This window comes from Astyanax mexicanus, chromosome 12 (genome assembly GCF_023375975.1).
Source record: "Astyanax mexicanus isolate ESR-SI-001 chromosome 12, AstMex3_surface, whole genome shotgun sequence".
Classification (NCBI taxonomy): domain Eukaryota; kingdom Metazoa; phylum Chordata; class Actinopteri; order Characiformes; family Acestrorhamphidae; genus Astyanax; species Astyanax mexicanus.
Window position 1 is genome coordinate 47053412 of NC_064419.1, and position 17144 is coordinate 47070555.

Below are 17144 nucleotides of genomic sequence, written 5' to 3' on the forward strand. Positions count from 1 at the left end.
TATTAATTACTATTTGTAATTTTACAATCCTTTCCTGACAACATCTTTTTTGCTGTTAACTTGCTGTAAAGATTTACAAGAAACATTTTTACAGTGCAGAATAGACCATAAGCCAGCCAATGAAACAGCAGCTAAGCTCCACCCACTGCACTGGGAAAAACACAGCAACTCAGACATTAGCACTATAGCCAACGAGGAAAAGTGAGAGCTCATTTTTACCAAATCTATGTGATTAAGAACACATATAACTATAATTATTTTACTGTTCAGGGATGGTTTGTGAAATAAAAAGGCTTTTTTAGAATATTAGAGTCTTCATTACAGACAAGAATTCATATTTTGATATATTCTTTTTTTTTCTCATCAGAGGAACATAATTCAGGTCTGAAAGTGTTAAATACACAAATAAACAAAATCAAATTATGCGCTTCATTGAATTTTGGTATTTACTTTACGTTAAGTATTCTGTTTACATCCCAACAAATACTAGACAAACTTTAGCCTGGATGGATGGATGGATGGATGGATGGATAGATATATGGGTATATAGAGACTGAAGGAAACTGCAGGTTTACAATAGAAATATTCACAAGAGTGTAATCTGCAGCTGGGAAATTACCTTACAGTTACTGCTCTGTACTTCCTGTTGCTGTCCTGGACATAATATTTGCACACTTTATGGCACAGCACACCCAATCATAATTAATATCAGTATTTACAGACTCCTGTATGGCTGACCATTTTATCAGCACATCCATGTTTCAAAGGTGCCTTTATGTTTTCTCACATAGGAATGTGTCCGCTTGGTCCACATGAACAGCCTTAGGAAATCATCAGTATATGCATGTTTATAACAGGTATGGGTATTTTAAAAACATTCCAGACTGTTCTTCTACCCAATTAGGGAACAAACTACACTTTACTAGCAGAGAAGGAGTGCCCCTCGCTATCTTTAAAAGTAAAATTCTGAAGACAGAGCTCTTCAAAGAGCACTTACTCTCCTAACACCTCTAACTAACTACCTTCTACTACCAGATCAGGAGAATCTCTCACTATCTTTAATAAACTCCTGAAGACAGAGCTCTTCAAAGAGCTCTTACTCTCCTAACACCTCTAACTAACTACCTTCCACTACCAGATCAGGAGAATCTCTCACTATCTTTAATAAACTCCTGAAGACTGAGCTCTTCAAAGAGCTCTTACTCTCCTAACACCTCTAACTAACTACCTTCTACAACCAGATCAGGAGCGTCTCTCACTATCTTTAAGAAACTCCTGAAGACAGAGATCTTCAAAGAGCACTTACTCTCTCAACACCTCTAACTACTAAACTAACTACTTCTAACCTAATTTCCTTCGTCCCCTCCTCTATCCCACTATTTTCCTTTGACCTCCTTTAAGGAGGGAAAAATTATGATAAAAAACAAAATAAATAATAATAGCTAGGGAGGAGAGTTTGATGATAAACTGTAAAAGTTGGCTTAGAAAAGCCGGCTAATAACATTTATAAACAGCTAGAAAACTGTAAAAGCAAATTAAAAATAAATAAACAAAACTAAACAAAGAGTCCAGCATCGTCAATCACTATTTAAGTTTACTAGCTACCTCTTCACAATCTGGCAGTTCTCCAGCTGAAGGATATTAGCTGTACAGGGCTAGGATAGTGACATTACCCAAGCTAATTTAGCCTTAGCATTTTTTACTCATATGTGACTTGAGTAGCTCTGCTGAGACACATATATGATTGAAAATATATGATTTTCTTTGAAAAGCAAAACAAAAAAATGTAATGTAGGCATTACAGAAAGAAAAAAAAAACATGTAGAAAATTAATAAACCCTACGGGAATGCTGTTGTAGCACCTCCACCGCTTCTCTAAACTGTTTACAGACTCCCAGATGAGGACAATTTTTATAAGATACCATATTTTACAGAAAAAAACAGAAATAATAAGTGATGGGAATAACGACATTGAAATAAACGTTGTTATTAATGCCATTACTTTTTTCAGTAAGGAGTAATCTAACTAATTACTATGACTGTAACTATAACGCCGTTACTTTTTTCAGTAACAAGTAGGGGTGTGACGAGATCTCATGGCACAAGATCTCGCAAGATTAAAAGATCGTCAAGCTTAAACCTGTCTCGCAGGAAGAAAAAACAGTTTAGTGTGGACTTTTTAAGAGGGATCTGGCAACACAGTAGCGATAGCAGCGAGGGTGGTCGCTACGCAGTGAGAGCAGCTCTCAGCAGAAGAGGAAAATTCAGGCATTTGTATAGAACAGAGGTCACTAATGGGCGGACCGTGGTCCGGGTCCGGACCCAAACGTTGTCCAATGCGGACCCAAACCTACTGAGAAGGATTTAATTGTATACACGCTTTGCGGCGCAGTAAATCACGGACCAATCACGTGTAGTGGAAGATCACCAAACGCTCTCTTCAGTCAATCAGATCTGTGCTGACGCGGTAAGGAAAAAATAAAAAATAAAACACACCGCTCCTCACGCGCGATTGAAACCATGTTGCCAGTGTCGCGGTACCGCTGCTACAGCTGTAAAATTGGGACACGGCCGTGAAAAAACACCTTTATAAGGCGATAGGGGGCCCGAGAACGGGCGGAAAAACGAGAACGGGCGGAAACTAAAGTCACACTGAGCGCGCTGGGCGTGACTAAAGGGTGATATAGCACTTAATCATAACACAAGTTAACAATCGGTTCGGACCTTGGCCTGTCGAAATTTTCTTTAACTGGACCATACTGAATTCTAATTAAATACTCCTGGTATAGAAGATGCTTCTGCTACTTTTAAGTTGTATGTCTGGCTGCATTTTGGCTCCAGTGGAAACAATAAACGGTAACAGAGTGACCAACAAGACACAAACCATATATAAATACTGTAAGTAAATCCTACAAGAGACTGTTTCATAGACAGCTGTACTAATCCCTTAGCTCTGTACTGTATTAAAAACATGTTCTGTCTCTGTTTCACTACAATCATAGTCTTAATATGACTGGTTATGGTTCTGAATAGTTAAATTACAAGAGATTTAGGAGAAAAAAACACAAACCATAGTCTTAATGTGACTGGTTGTAGTTTGCACTTATTGTTTGCTCTATATAAGACCTAGAAAAGTTTCATTTTTATTTTGTATTCTTATTTCTATTTCTTATAGAATCAATGTGTGAGAGAAACCAGTCTGTTAAGTTTGCGTTATATGATTTTGTCAAACAAATTTTCAAGCCATTTTTCATTTTTGCCATTTTCTTTAAAATTTTATTTTTAAATCTCGTCTCGTCTCGTTCTCGTGAACCCAGTATCGTGTCTCATCTAGTCTCGTGATATTAGTGTCTCGTCACACCCCTAGTAACAAGTAATCTAACTAATTACTCTGACTGTAACTATAACACCGTTACCATTTCCGACATTCCGCTACTGCACGTTACTTTAGTAATTCAATTCACTTTTTTTTTTTTTTTTAAACTTCGCGCATACAGACAAAGGCACACGTGTGTGTGTGTGTGTGTGTGTGTGTGTGTGTGTGTGTGTGTGTGCGTTGTGTGTGTGAGTCACAAGGGAGCGGAGGATGAGATAACCGCCTAAGCGATGATTGGCTAAGGTATAGTAAGATTACGGGGGCGAGTAACACAAAAGTAACGCAATAGTTACTTTAACTGGTAACTACTTACTTTTATAGTGGAGTAACTCAGTTAGTAACTTAGGTACTTTTTTGGAGAAGTAAAACTCCAAAAAACTAGAACTTATTACTTTTTCAAAGTAACGTGCCCAACACTGGAAATAATATACACGTTAAAGTGCTTTTTACATAGGAATGTAAAATCAGATCTCATCCTGTTACACTGGAAATGCACTTCAATTAATTTCAACCAAAATAGTGCAGTCAAAATAAAAACGCAAGTCAAAACTCATGTTAATGCCAGAATGTTCATGATAAAACATGTCTAAAGGGGGATTTAGAAGACGTCTTGTGGAGGAGCAGGATATCTGAGCCAGGCTGGTTAACAGGACTGAAGCTGCCCATGTGTGAACAGGTTATACACTAATGGAATCACGGCTTTTCCACTCAAAAGAAAGACGGGCTTTTTAGAGCAGAGCAGAGACGGTCTGTATAAACACGGCTGGCTGGAGCGCTGCAGTCAGTTAATACTGACTTTCTGAGTTCAGTTAAGGACAGACGTTTCACCCTCTGCACCATCTGATACAATACATACAGCATAGTGATACTGGGTAACAAATACAATCAGAAATAGGTCAAACATAGGTCAAATCCACCATTAAATTGCATTTTATAGATATCAGTAACAGCATACAGAAATACATACAACATTAAGTTCGATAATAGTAGTGTTTATGAAATAGAAACGATTGATTTTTTTGTTTCTACTGAACATGAAAATATTGAACATAAAATGCTCAAATTAAAACTAAATAAAACTTTAATAATAATATTTATTTTGTTGTAGTAGTACATTATTGCAGCTAATAAATAAAATGTCTGTTTTATCAAACCTTCAAAAATATTGTTTTTCCAAAAACAACACAAACCTACAAAATGGGTAATACTAAAATTAATATTCATTTAAAAATATATATATATATTTGTTCCATGTAAAACTACACCAAATGTGTTTGCTTCTTTAATGACAAACTGAAAGCATCTGACCTTGACAGAAAAGCATATTTCTCACAGAGCCAAGAACAAAATCAAAAAAAGAACAGAAAAGAAGAAGAACAGTCTGACTACCCAACCAAACGTCCTTCCTTCACAATTTCTAATGATCTAATTATATCTATGGCAGAATAATGTAATTTTTATTCTGATGAAATCCCACAAATGAGTGAAACTTCCAAAGAAACAGGAACAACATATTTCATTAAATCTGAGATCCAGCCCACACTTCTAGTTATTCAGCCTCTCTGACAGACCAGTGTGTATTAAAGCCATTTCAAACATTGTTCCTTAAAGAAATGGCCAACAGAACCATGCTCTAACATAGCCCTGCGCTAACGTAGCCCTGTGCTAACACAGTTACATATTGATAGTAAAGTATGGGAAATAATGTAGCCCTGCGCTAACGTAGCCCTGTGCTAACACAGTTACATATTGATAGTAAAGTATGGGAAATAATGTAGACCTGCGCTAACGTAGCCCTGTGCTAACACAGTTACATATTGATAGTAAAGTATGGGAAATAATGTAGACCTGCGCTAATACAGTTACATATTGATAGTAAAGTATGGGAAATAATGTAGCCCTGCGCTAACGTAGCTCTGTGCTAAAACAGTTACATATTGATAATAAAGTATGGGAAATAACGTAGCTCTGTGCTAACACAGTTACATATTGATAGTAAAGTATGGGAAATAATGTAGCCCTGCGCTAACGTAGCCCTGTGCTAACACAGTTACATATTGTATGAGGTACTCCCCGGTCTGGACTCTCCTCTGCGCTGGGGGGCTTGACCAACTTTAGGACGACCTCCAGGGCGGGAACTGGACGAGCGGATCCTCATAAAGGGAATATGAAGAAAAGCCATCTACGTCTCTCTCTGCCATTTTACCGCTCTGACAATAAAACTCAGAGCAGTTTCTAAAGGGGTCAAAGTCTCACAGAGAGCTCAGCCCGTACTGAGCGAGCGAATCTTCACTGGGATCAAAGGTGGAGGGATGAACTCCTAACACAGCTCGTGATCTAGCGAGTAAACTCCCGAAACTAAAATATGCTCACTATTACTACTACTGGTGTTTCACACCTTCAGATACATCTCAGAAAATTAGAAAATCGTTGAAACGTTAATTTAATTCAGTAATTCAGTTCAAAATGTGAACTCACTGTTGATGATTATGGCTTACAGCTGTAGCGGCTCAGTGGTTTAATACCTGGTGCTAATTGAGATGTTGAAATATTTTTTTATTGGGCGCCAGTTATTAAATTAATTTAATTAGATTAATTAATTAATTAATTAATTAATTAATTAATCAAATTAATTAATAACACAAGACATCTCAGGGTGTGGTTTCTACAGGTGACAGAAATTTTCATAACCAAGTTATCCAGAAAAACACACTGAAATGACAGGTTTTGTAAAATAAAAGTATTTATTAAATCACACAGATATGAGTAAATAATTCATTAAAAAGTCATAAATGTAGCCATTAGCTATCAAATCATAGTGTAGAATGATAAATGAGAAATAAAAGAACAAACACGTTATAATGTTGACATGAAAGGAATAGAGATTAATAGAACTATTAAGTGAATATTTCTAAATAAGGGTCTAAGGCATTTTAAGTCTACGAAACCAATTCTTATTTCCAACCAAGCCACTCAAAATGAGTCATCTATACTAAAGACGCTCTATTAAAGACCCGACCAAACCATGACCAACAGACACCATCTGCCGAAAGATTAAACCCAGCTCTGCCTTACTCTGAGTTGTTGAAGTGGGCCTTGGTGAGTCCGCCTGGGTTGGTCGTCTGATGCTTCACCCCGAAAAAGGATCACGTGAGCCGGTCTGCAGGGTGGCTTGACTTCCTGTGTCAGCACGGAGCCCCATGAGAACCCACAGTGAAATCCCTTCGCTCTCAGGTGGCTTGCTGGTGGCCTCCGGACCGCAGGTTTCTGGGTTGGATCTGGCGGATCTCCTTTTCAGCTGTACTTTAGCTAAACTTAGATGGAATAATGCTTGGCTTCGTAGATTGTAAAATAACCTTAGATATTTTAACTAGGATAGCTAATATTAATATACTTGAAGATTAAATGCACTAGTCTAAGAAAACTAACTTAAGATGACTAAACTAACAGTCTATCCTTTATCCATCTCTGGGCTCCCTAACCTCTCTCCTCTAACTGTTTTCCTCAACTCATCTTCTCCAACTCCTTCTCTTCAACTCCAAACTGAACTGCAAACTCTAAAAACTGAACTGGAAACTCTAAAAACTGGCAAACCGAACTGTGTCTGCCCAGTTTAAACTATTAGTCCCTGTGGCCTGTTTGGCCCCTGAGCTATGATTGGCCCTGTGGCCCAAATGTCTGTGTTTTGATTGGTCTAGGAGCAATTTCAAACTTTGGTGGGGATTCACAAAGGGCCATAAACCCCCCCCTCACATGGTCAGCATGCATCAGCTAGTGGTCTATTTGTCTAATAGACCCAACCAAAAGAAAACTCAACTAAACAGTGGATCAAAATACATTTTTCAGCATATCAGTTTGTGAGGATAAATTCAGGAAACACAATCTTACAATTGAATCACAATAAATGTAATATATATATATATATTTTGCCCACAAACAGTTTTGTAATACTCAAGATAATCTTAGGAATACGATGATGGATGGTACTCTGTCAGAAAGAGATCAAGAGTCATGTTATTATTTAAACCCAATTAAATCACTTAAAAGATAATACATGGTTAAACCACTGATAACCAAATAAAGCTAAATTATCAAATGCTAGTTAAACCTTGTTGATTCAGACTTGAATGTGTAGGAGAATTTAATCAGGACACATCCAAACACATATACCATATACCAGACACATATACCATTATCTAGTAAACATTCTATAAAACACCTTTTTTATATAGTCAATATATATGTATTTTAAGCAAAATCTTCTCAGTGAGAAATTCCTCTCCCTTTGCTGAATGCTTAGATAAGCGGTTGGCATCGGAATTTACGATGGTGGGGGAAGGAGCTCTTCCTGCACCCCACAGAATTTGAGCCTGCAATGTTGAAAATGGAATCCCAAGCTTAGACCATTTCTGTCAACTTATTTCTTAGTGCTTTGCAGAAATAACTAGGCACAAACCCCTAAATTGGTACAACATTTGGTGAATTAACAATTTCCAAGGCATTAATTAAGTTTTGACACTCTCTTAAGTCCGCAGTCCCGTCCTAGTGATGCAAATGTTGCAAATGTGTTGCAAATGTTCCAAATGTTTACATTAACTCCGAGGTTTATGACTTGGAGGAATGTAAACAGAATTTTACCCTAAACTCGCATTTAGGGCTCTCGGGCGAGGCTGAGTGAAGAAATAGTCAGTAAATGTCATTTTGAAATTTAAGGTTGTTTGAAAAAAGATTACTCCAAGGTTTTTTTAGAGTGTTCTGGGTTCGAAGTTTCCTTATAGGCCGTAAAGTGGGGGTAGTGTGTGTTTGTGTCCAAGCAATGAAGAAATCCTCTGGTTAATCCACTACATTCCCCCCCCATCGATCGATGGGCCACTGGACGTTGGGTCATCGGTCGATGTCAACGTGGATTTCTGTAGACAGAGCATGTTAGGGTACATCTTTCATGCAATTGGTGTCCTGTTGGTCATGCTTTCTTAAGACAATCTACTACAAGGTCGCTGACAGAGTTTTTGGTCTAATGGATATACAATTTCTCTGATGATCAGTTTTTTTTTTTGTTGTTGTAGCTATTGGCTTTTGGTTCTGAATAGAATAGTTAATTTAATGTGATAGTGTGGCAACAAGCATATGAAAGGGTCACAAATAGTTTGCTAGCTATTTGTTCCTTTATAACTTTATCAAGACAACCTACCCATAAGGTATGCTTCAATAATTAGCCACTACTTAGTCAACAATTGAGAACAATATAGCGGAGCAAACGTAGTCAGAAGGGAAACAAAATATGTTTTGGGCACCTGAAGAGAAGAGAAAAAAAAAATTGGCACCCCCCCTTCTCCATGTATTTATTATACTGCTATGCTAATGGTTTGAAATGGTGATTCAAACACTAGGTTTAACAAAATATCCAATTTGTTGTGAGTTATGCTACTTGGATAGGTGAGTTCCAGACAGTGAATGTGTGGTACTTTCTCAATTTAACAATTGCGTCAGGTCAGAATATGGTGGACAATGAATACTCAGTGTGTGGCCCAGTATTATGATTTAACCTAGGGCATTATTGGTCCCGACTTGTCCCATGGGGCTTTTGCATAGTTTAATTGGGTTACAGTGAACTTGTTTGAGAATCGGTTTAATAAAACACTGACGATGCGGGATCTGGTTCCAGATGCGAGACAGTTTGTCTGCCTCTGCATGAGGACCAAACCAATGAGACCTGAGCTCGCGAATTGTTTTGCCAGTGCTGTGCTGGGACCTCACTAGTAGCTTGTCAGCAGTGTAGCACAATGGTTGGTAGCCAAGCGTGCTTTTTCCCAGTTTTGGGTGTTTCCGCAGTTCACCGCTAGAACGGTGAGATATACCAACACCTGAGAAAGTGTGGTTCAGCGAAAAAGTTGTGGCCTGAGCCATTTCAGTAGGGTCTGGGGGACGTCCCCCCCATCTGGCAAATGCACCTGCCACAGTGATGAGATGTTTGTTCCTTCGAACAAATTTCATGAGTCTTTCGACCCAATCCATTTGTGGAATTGGCCATATACCACACAGATCTTCTGAAGATTGGGGATGAAAACACACTAGCCTTTTTCCAACAAGTGGCAGATATGTCAATTGTGGGAATGCTTGGTGTGTTTCCCCCATCATTTTGTGGTCCACCCATGGGTGATCGAGGGCCTGGGCCAGGCTCTCCCCCCCATGGCGCTGAGGCACCACGAATGAAGATGAAGCGTGTGTATCTGGGGCATAAACAAACAGGCCCTTGAGCATCCTGAAAGACGCACAGTAAGTGGCAAGTGGATCAAGGTGAAATGCCAGTGTTCTGAAAGAAGTGTTGTCACATGCACCAATTGTCATGTTAACTTTCCATTTGATTTGAGCATTCCGAAAAGCACATCCATCTGTGTAGATGGTGGGAATGTTTTTACATTCATAAGAATCCAAGGGACTGTGTTTGTCTGGAACCACTGGTGCAGGAACAAGAAGAGAACAATCCTTTTGGTGCACGAACAGAGGATCACAGTTAGTCCGTGGCAAGGAACCTGCAGGTGGTCTGTGAACAGCTGACTTGTCAGCCCATGGAACAAAGATTTCACCGTTGACCGTTGTGTTAAGAGTGAATGACTTTCCAGCTTTTGGGTTGTACTCATCTACAGCCGTAGAGGGAGTCAATGCCCATGAACAGGTGTTTTGTTTTAGAATCATGGTAGGGGATTCTGAGGATGGTGGTTTCAGAACCCTGACAGTGAGCTTCTCATTGATTCCCGTGGAATTTGAAGGTTCAATGAGCTTGTGTGGCTCAATGTTGCTAGCAACATGATAGCATTGAACTCTATCCTGTGCCTTAGGACAGGGCAGGGGTTCGCAAACCTGTGCCCAGATTCTACGATGCTGAAAGTCAATCAATGGTTTGAACCGGTCAAGGAGGTCTTTGCCAAAGAGCAATGGGACGTTCTCCAATGGAGAAATGTGAATTGGATGGGTGAGGCTCATTGGACCGATGGCAACGTGCACCAGGGCTGCAGAATGCAGAGTGATACCAGTGTGCGAATATGGTTGAAGGTGAAGAGCACACTTTTTCAGAGGTATCTCTTTGTTGTTTCGGCGGGCTGTCGCCCTCACCTGGTCAAAAAGTGAATTTGACATCAGAGAAATGTCTGACCCCGTGTCCAAAAGAGCATCATACCCGAACACATCTTCCAGCCAGGTGGCTAGGTAGAATTTTGGTGTTGAACCTTTCTTGGTTAAGAAACCCAAGAATTGTTTAGGTGGTGGATCCTCCAGGCTGAGGGAAGGAGCTTCCTCAGTGTGGTTGTCTTCAGCGTCTGGCTGTACAACCAAGGCTGCATTGGAGTGGATGGATTTCGCACCCCCCCAAGCAGGTTGATCTGGAGCATGGACAATTGGCAAGAATTCAGATTCAGCATTGTCCTGCTTGCGTATTTCGTTACGAAATTGTCTGAGCAGACTGCCGTCTTTAGTGCTCAGGTTAGTTGGATATGTCTCATCCTTGTGCCCTTTAGGTGGACACCAACGTTTGTGGTGCTTTGGGCTCTTTCTCCTGAGCGGAGATTGAAGTTTGCTGGAGCTCTGTGCTCGAACATGGTGCTGTGAGTGTTCGCCATTCCAACTGCGTTTTATCCTACCTTTCCTTCGATAGGAGGGCTTTTGGTCACTTTGCTGGGCCCAATGTAGGGACGAGCGACGCCAAGAGTGGAACACTCTCTGGTTTTTGTGGTTTAACTGGGTCTTAGGTGGCATTGGAGCCTTGTGTGCCCCTTTTTGCTTGACGTGGGAGGACTGCTCATTAATTATCAGGACGTCATTTGACTCTGAATTTTTATTAATGTTTTGTTGGAACTTAGCAAATCCTCTGAGAGCCAAATCACGCAGCTGCCGGCTTGTTAGCGTACGAGGGCAGGCTGCGACTCCAAAAGAGTGACTGGTGGAGGGATGGAGGTTTCTCACGAACAATGTTTTGAAAACTTCCTCTTCCTCCATTCCAGGCTCATTTCTATAGCCGAAATAAGCGTGCCTGAGGCGGTGATAGTACTGTAGGGGTGTTTCCTGGCGACTCTGCTTTATTGCAAGAGCTGCAGCAAGGCCGGTTTGAACAAGGTGGTTGGAGAACTCATTCTCCAAAGCCTTGCAAAGAGCAGGATAGTCTCTCTTAACCTGGGGTGGTTGGCGCTCAATGAAACGTCCCACTTCCCGACTAGAGGACACCTTAATGAGGTAGATTTTATCATCTACCGTGGCCTTGGGGAAACGGCGTAAGAAGAAGTCAATGTCGCGAAGATACTGGTGGACATCATTAGAACCGTCCGGTTCTGGTTCAAAGGGTGGGATGTTACGCGCAATTTTGTCCAAATCTCTATCAGAGGGTGCTTGAGGTAGCACAGAGGTCCCATATGGCTGGGAACGCTGAGTGAACCTTGGTTCTACTGGCGCTTCAGCACCTTTAAGGGAGACTAGAGGGAATGTATTTGTGGATGGTTGTTGCTTAAGATCAGGAACCCCATGGGTTCCTGATTTACCAGCTGGATTGATGGGGGAGTCTCCCTCCATCATCAGCTCAAATGTTAACTCTGTTTGGTCTCGAGTTAATTTGACTGCATTGTTAGCATGTGCTAATTCAGTTTGTAGCTCAACCTGTTTTGCAATAGCATGTTTTAGTTTTTCCTGTGACTGAGCTGCAAGTTGGGTAGCTATGTTGGCTTCCTTTTGAAGCAGCTGCACTTCGGTTTTGAGGTCTCTTTGGTTCATTTCAGACTGTACAGTTTTGTTCTCTAGGTCTGCAACTCTATCATTTAAAGTCACAATCTCTGCTTGGAGATTTTGAATGGTTTTGGAGGAAGCAGCAAGTTGATCCTGTGACAACAGCAGTTGTTTCCACAGTATTAGGGAAATCGGATCCACTTGTTGCTTGCCCTCAAGGATTTTAGATACACACTCATTGAGGCTTTTGGCAATTAGTGCATGGAGACCCCCACTGTCCATTTGTTGGACTGGGACGGTAAGTCCTGGGGGTAAACCAGCTGTAAGCTCTAAAAGAGCTTTTTCAGTGACACACATTTTGATTTACGTAAAGCACGTGGAATCAAACAATTTTGATGACAAACAAGTTTATTTTATGTTCGAGTCAATTAGCATTGTGCCTTTTCTAAGAAGAAAATCTGTTAAAAGTGGGCGACCTAAGGTTACAATTAGTAGATTAATTTTAAAAGAATAGTTAGATTTGTTGTCAGTGATGCTAGTGAACAGTTTAATAACTGTAGGGCACTATACACAATGTCTAAATCTAAATATGGGTAGAGTTATTAACTATGTACAGGATGGGAGAATTTAACTATGTATTAAGCACAGGTGTGCTGGGTATATGGTTGAGTAACTGATAACTGGATAGATTTTTTTTTTTTTTTTTTTTTTTTTTTTTTAATGGTTAATTAATTAATTAATTTCAATCAGTTATTAATAATTGATCTTAATCGATCAATAATTAAGCTTAATTTATTTGAAGATGGTTGAATTAAATTGAAAATAATTAATTAACAAAAATTTAATTAACTTTACTTAATCAAATTGATTAAAATGACCAGTTAATTATTTTATGTTGTGATTAGTTACTCAATGGAGATAGCTATTTAGCTTGGTTCAATGTAACATAAAGAGTAATGTTTGAGAGAGCAGACCTGAAACTTAAATTTAACTATTTAATATTAACCGATTAAATGAATGCAGTTATTTGTTTACTTATTTACAAACCATTTAACCCCACCACAATGCAAATTCCCTTTATTAACTTAACAAAAAGTTTGTTTGAAATTGGCACCCTCTGGCGACAGAAACTCTAAATGCACTCTACAGGATGATAGCAATTACACAAGTACAACACCAGGTGGCGACACAGCTATATGGCTAAGTGGCTCCCTCTGGTGGTCAAACAAATGAAATGCACCTTTCTGCACTGTATGCAGTTAACCAAATCAAACACCAGATGGCGATGTGGCAGTGTACCCCCCCTAGTGGTGAGGGGTAGTAAAACACCCTTTGAGTTTGAGTGTAAATAGTCAGGCTGTCCACCAGATGGTGGCAGAGGCCGACTGGTGGGAGTGGTCACGCCCACTGATGATGCCACGTTAAGGACCGCCCCTTGGGTCTGGGACCTGGTCAGCAGATTTGACTGACTCAGTCGACTGTGAATAGCAGAGGAGAAGGACTCGGCTGTCCTAAAGTTTAACACAGCAGCAACACACTTCACAAGATGAGCAAAGAGGATTTACATCCTGGCGTGGTTAGTTTAATCACGCACACAATAGACTTCCTGCCACTCAGGGTGGTGTTACGTAAAAGTTAGCTACTCTTTTACGCACGTGGAAGTGTCCAGTACTGCAGGATTTTACGGATTTCGCGCAAAAACCGGCAGTTTTAACTGGAGCGCGGAGTCAGTGAGCCGGAAATCCGCGGCTCAGAGCTGCGCGAAGGCCTTATCAGATCAACACTGGCAAAATATGTCTATTTTACCGGAAACAGTTCGAACTTTATGTAAGTACACACGTATATACACGTATATACACGTATATACACCCGGGTTTAAGGTTACCCACACACGGCGGTGTGTCAACCAAGCTTATTTTACAAATAAGCGTAATATTTTCAAGAGCGCTCGCATACCACACACACACAACTGTACACGTTATTTAGACACATAGGGGAGCGTGCGCGTGACACGCACACACACAGGGGACTGGCCAGTCCTAAATTGTAAACAAAAACACGTGTAGAACATGTGCGTGTGTTTCTAACACGCTGGGTTTATGCAGTTAACTCCAGCTAGGCCAGCTAGCCAGCAGCTAACGCATTTAGCAATAAAAACAAAATACACTTTATTCTGCAACTTACAGCGCTATTTTCTGGAACTGGTTATGAAATGTGTATACTCTGGTCTCGCGGCGGAGAGCCAATAATAATCCTGCCCCACGTTGGCGAGCCAATTATGTAGCGGCTCAGTGGTTTAATACCTGGTGCTAATTGAGATGTTGAAATATTTTTTTATTGGGCGCCAGTTATTAAATTAATTTAATTAGATTAATTAATTAATTAATTAATTAATTAATTAATCAAATTAATTAATAACACAAGACATCTCAGGGTGTGGTTTCTACAGGTGACAGAAATTTTCATAACCAAGTTATCCAGAAAAACACACTGAAATGACAGGTTTTGTAAAATAAAAGTATTTATTAAATCACACAGATATGAGTAAATAATTCATTAAAAAGTCATAAATGTAGCCATTAGCTATCAAATCATAGTGTAGAATGATAAATGAGAAATAAAAGAACAAACACGTTATAATGTTGACATGAAAGGAATAGAGATTAATAGAACTATTAAGTGAATATTTCTAAATAAGGGTCTAAGGCATTTTAAGTCTACGAAACCAATTCTTATTTCCAACCAAGCCACTCAAAATGAGTCATCTATACTAAAGACGCTCTATTAAAGACCCGACCAAACCATGACCAACAGACACCATCTGCCGAAAGATTAAACCCAGCTCTGCCTTACTCTGAGTTGTTGAAGTGGGCCTTGGTGAGTCCGCCTGGGTTGGTCGTCTGATGCTTCACCCCGAAAAAGGATCACGTGAGCCGGTCTGCAGGGTGGCTTGACTTCCTGTGTCAGCACGGAGCCCCATGAGAACCCACAGTGAAATCCCTTCGCTCTCAGGTGGCTTGCTGGTGGCCTCCGGACCGCAGGTTTCTGGGTTGGATCTGGCGGATCTCCTTTTCAGCTGTACTTTAGCTAAACTTAGATGGAATAATGCTTGGCTTCGTAGATTGTAAAATAACCTTAGATATTTTAACTAGGATAGCTAATATTAATATACTTGAAGATTAAATGCACTAGTCTAAGAAAACTAACTTAAGATGACTAAACTAACAGTCTATCCTTTATCCATCTCTGGGCTCCCTAACCTCTCTCCTCTAACTGTTTTCCTCAACTCATCTTCTCCAACTCCTTCTCTTCAACTCCAAACTGAACTGCAAACTCTAAAAACTGAACTGGAAACTCTAAAAACTGGCAAACCGAACTGTGTCTGCCCAGTTTAAACTATTAGTCCCTGTGGCCTGTTTGGCCCCTGAGCTATGATTGGCCCTGTGGCCCAAATGTCTGTGTTTTGATTGGTCTAGGAGCAATTTCAAACTTTGGTGGGGATTCACAAAGGGCCATAAACCCCCCCCTCACATGGTCAGCATGCATCAGCTAGTGGTCTATTTGTCTAATAGACCCAACCAAAAGAAAACTCAACTAAACAGTGGATCAAAATACATTTTTCAGCATATCAGTTTGTGAGGATAAATTCAGGAAACACAATCTTACAATTGAATCACAATAAATGTAATATATATATATATATTTTGCCCACAAACAGTTTTGTAATACTCAAGATAATCTTAGGAATACGATGATGGATGGTACTCTGTCAGAAAGAGATCAAGAGTCATGTTATTATTTAAACCCAATTAAATCACTTAAAAGATAATACATGGTTAAACCACTGATAACCAAATAAAGCTAAATTATCAAATGCTAGTTAAACCTTGTTGATTCAGACTTGAATGTGTAGGAGAATTTAATCAGGACACATCCAAACACATATACCATATACCAGACACATATACCATTATCTAGTAAACATTCTATAAAACACCTTTTTTATATAGTCAATATATATGTATTTTAAGCAAAATCTTCTCAGTGAGAAATTCCTCTCCCTTTGCTGAATGCTTAGATAAGCGGTTGGCATCGGAATTTACGATGGTGGGGGAAGGAGCTCTTCCTGCACCCCACAGAATTTGAGCCTGCAATGTTGAAAATGGAATCCCAAGCTTAGACCATTTCTGTCAACTTATTTCTTAGTGCTTTGCAGAAATAACTAGGCACAAACCCCTAAATTGGTACAACATTTGGTGAATTAACAATTTCCAAGGCATTAATTAAGTTTTGACACTCTCTTAAGTCCGCAGTCCCGTCCTAGTGATGCAAATGTTGCAAATGTGTTGCAAATGTTCCAAATGTTTACATTAACTCCGAGGTTTATGACTTGGAGGAATGTAAACAGAATTTTACCCTAAACTCGCATTTAGGGCTCTCGGGCGAGGCTGAGTGAAGAAATAGTCAGTAAATGTCATTTTGAAATTTAAGGTTGTTTGAAAAAAGATTACTCCAAGGTTTTTTTAGAGTGTTCTGGGTTCGAAGTTTCCTTATAGGCCGTAAAGTGGGGGTAGTGTGTGTTTGTGTCCAAGCAATGAAGAAATCCTCTGGTTAATCCACTACACAGCCCATAAAAACCCAAAAATCAGTGTTATAGAAAATTGGGCAGTGTGGGCAGTGTGCCAAATCCTGCTGGAAAATGAAATCCGCATCTTCATAAAAGTTGTCAGTAGCAGAGGGAAGAGGCATGAAGTGCTGTAAGATTTTGCGGGAAAACAAAACTGCACTGAATTTAGACTTGATAATAACACCAAAAAATAAATGTGGTTTATAGAGAAAGAAAATAGACATTAAATAAAAAATAATCACGAAAATCGAAATAGCAATATTCTGAGGAAAAAAAAAATTTCGCAATTAGATATTTTGCCCAAATAGTGCAGCCCTAAGGACGGGTATGTTTTATCAAGTCAAAGGAACACATTTCAGCTATTAATGAAAAAAAAAACAAGGTTTTAAGGTTTAGATTTTAGTGTCTCTTTAAGCTCAGCTCAAAAAAAAG

The 17144-nt window shown here is 39.6% G+C and overlaps 1 protein-coding gene and 1 long non-coding RNA gene across 4 annotated transcripts in view; both read right to left on the reverse strand.

Annotated features, from left to right (window-relative positions):
• osbpl9 (oxysterol binding protein-like 9) overlaps nt 1–17144 on the reverse strand; it is an 84428-nt gene that overhangs the window by 34690 nt on the left and 32594 nt on the right. The window lies entirely within an intron of this gene.
• LOC125806146 (uncharacterized) lies at nt 3753–5871 on the reverse strand. Its single transcript, XR_007441443.1, has 2 exons — nt 5225–5871; nt 3753–5172 (listed from the first exon to the last, which is right to left on the reverse strand). It is a non-coding gene; the product is annotated as an uncharacterized LOC125806146 (long non-coding RNA).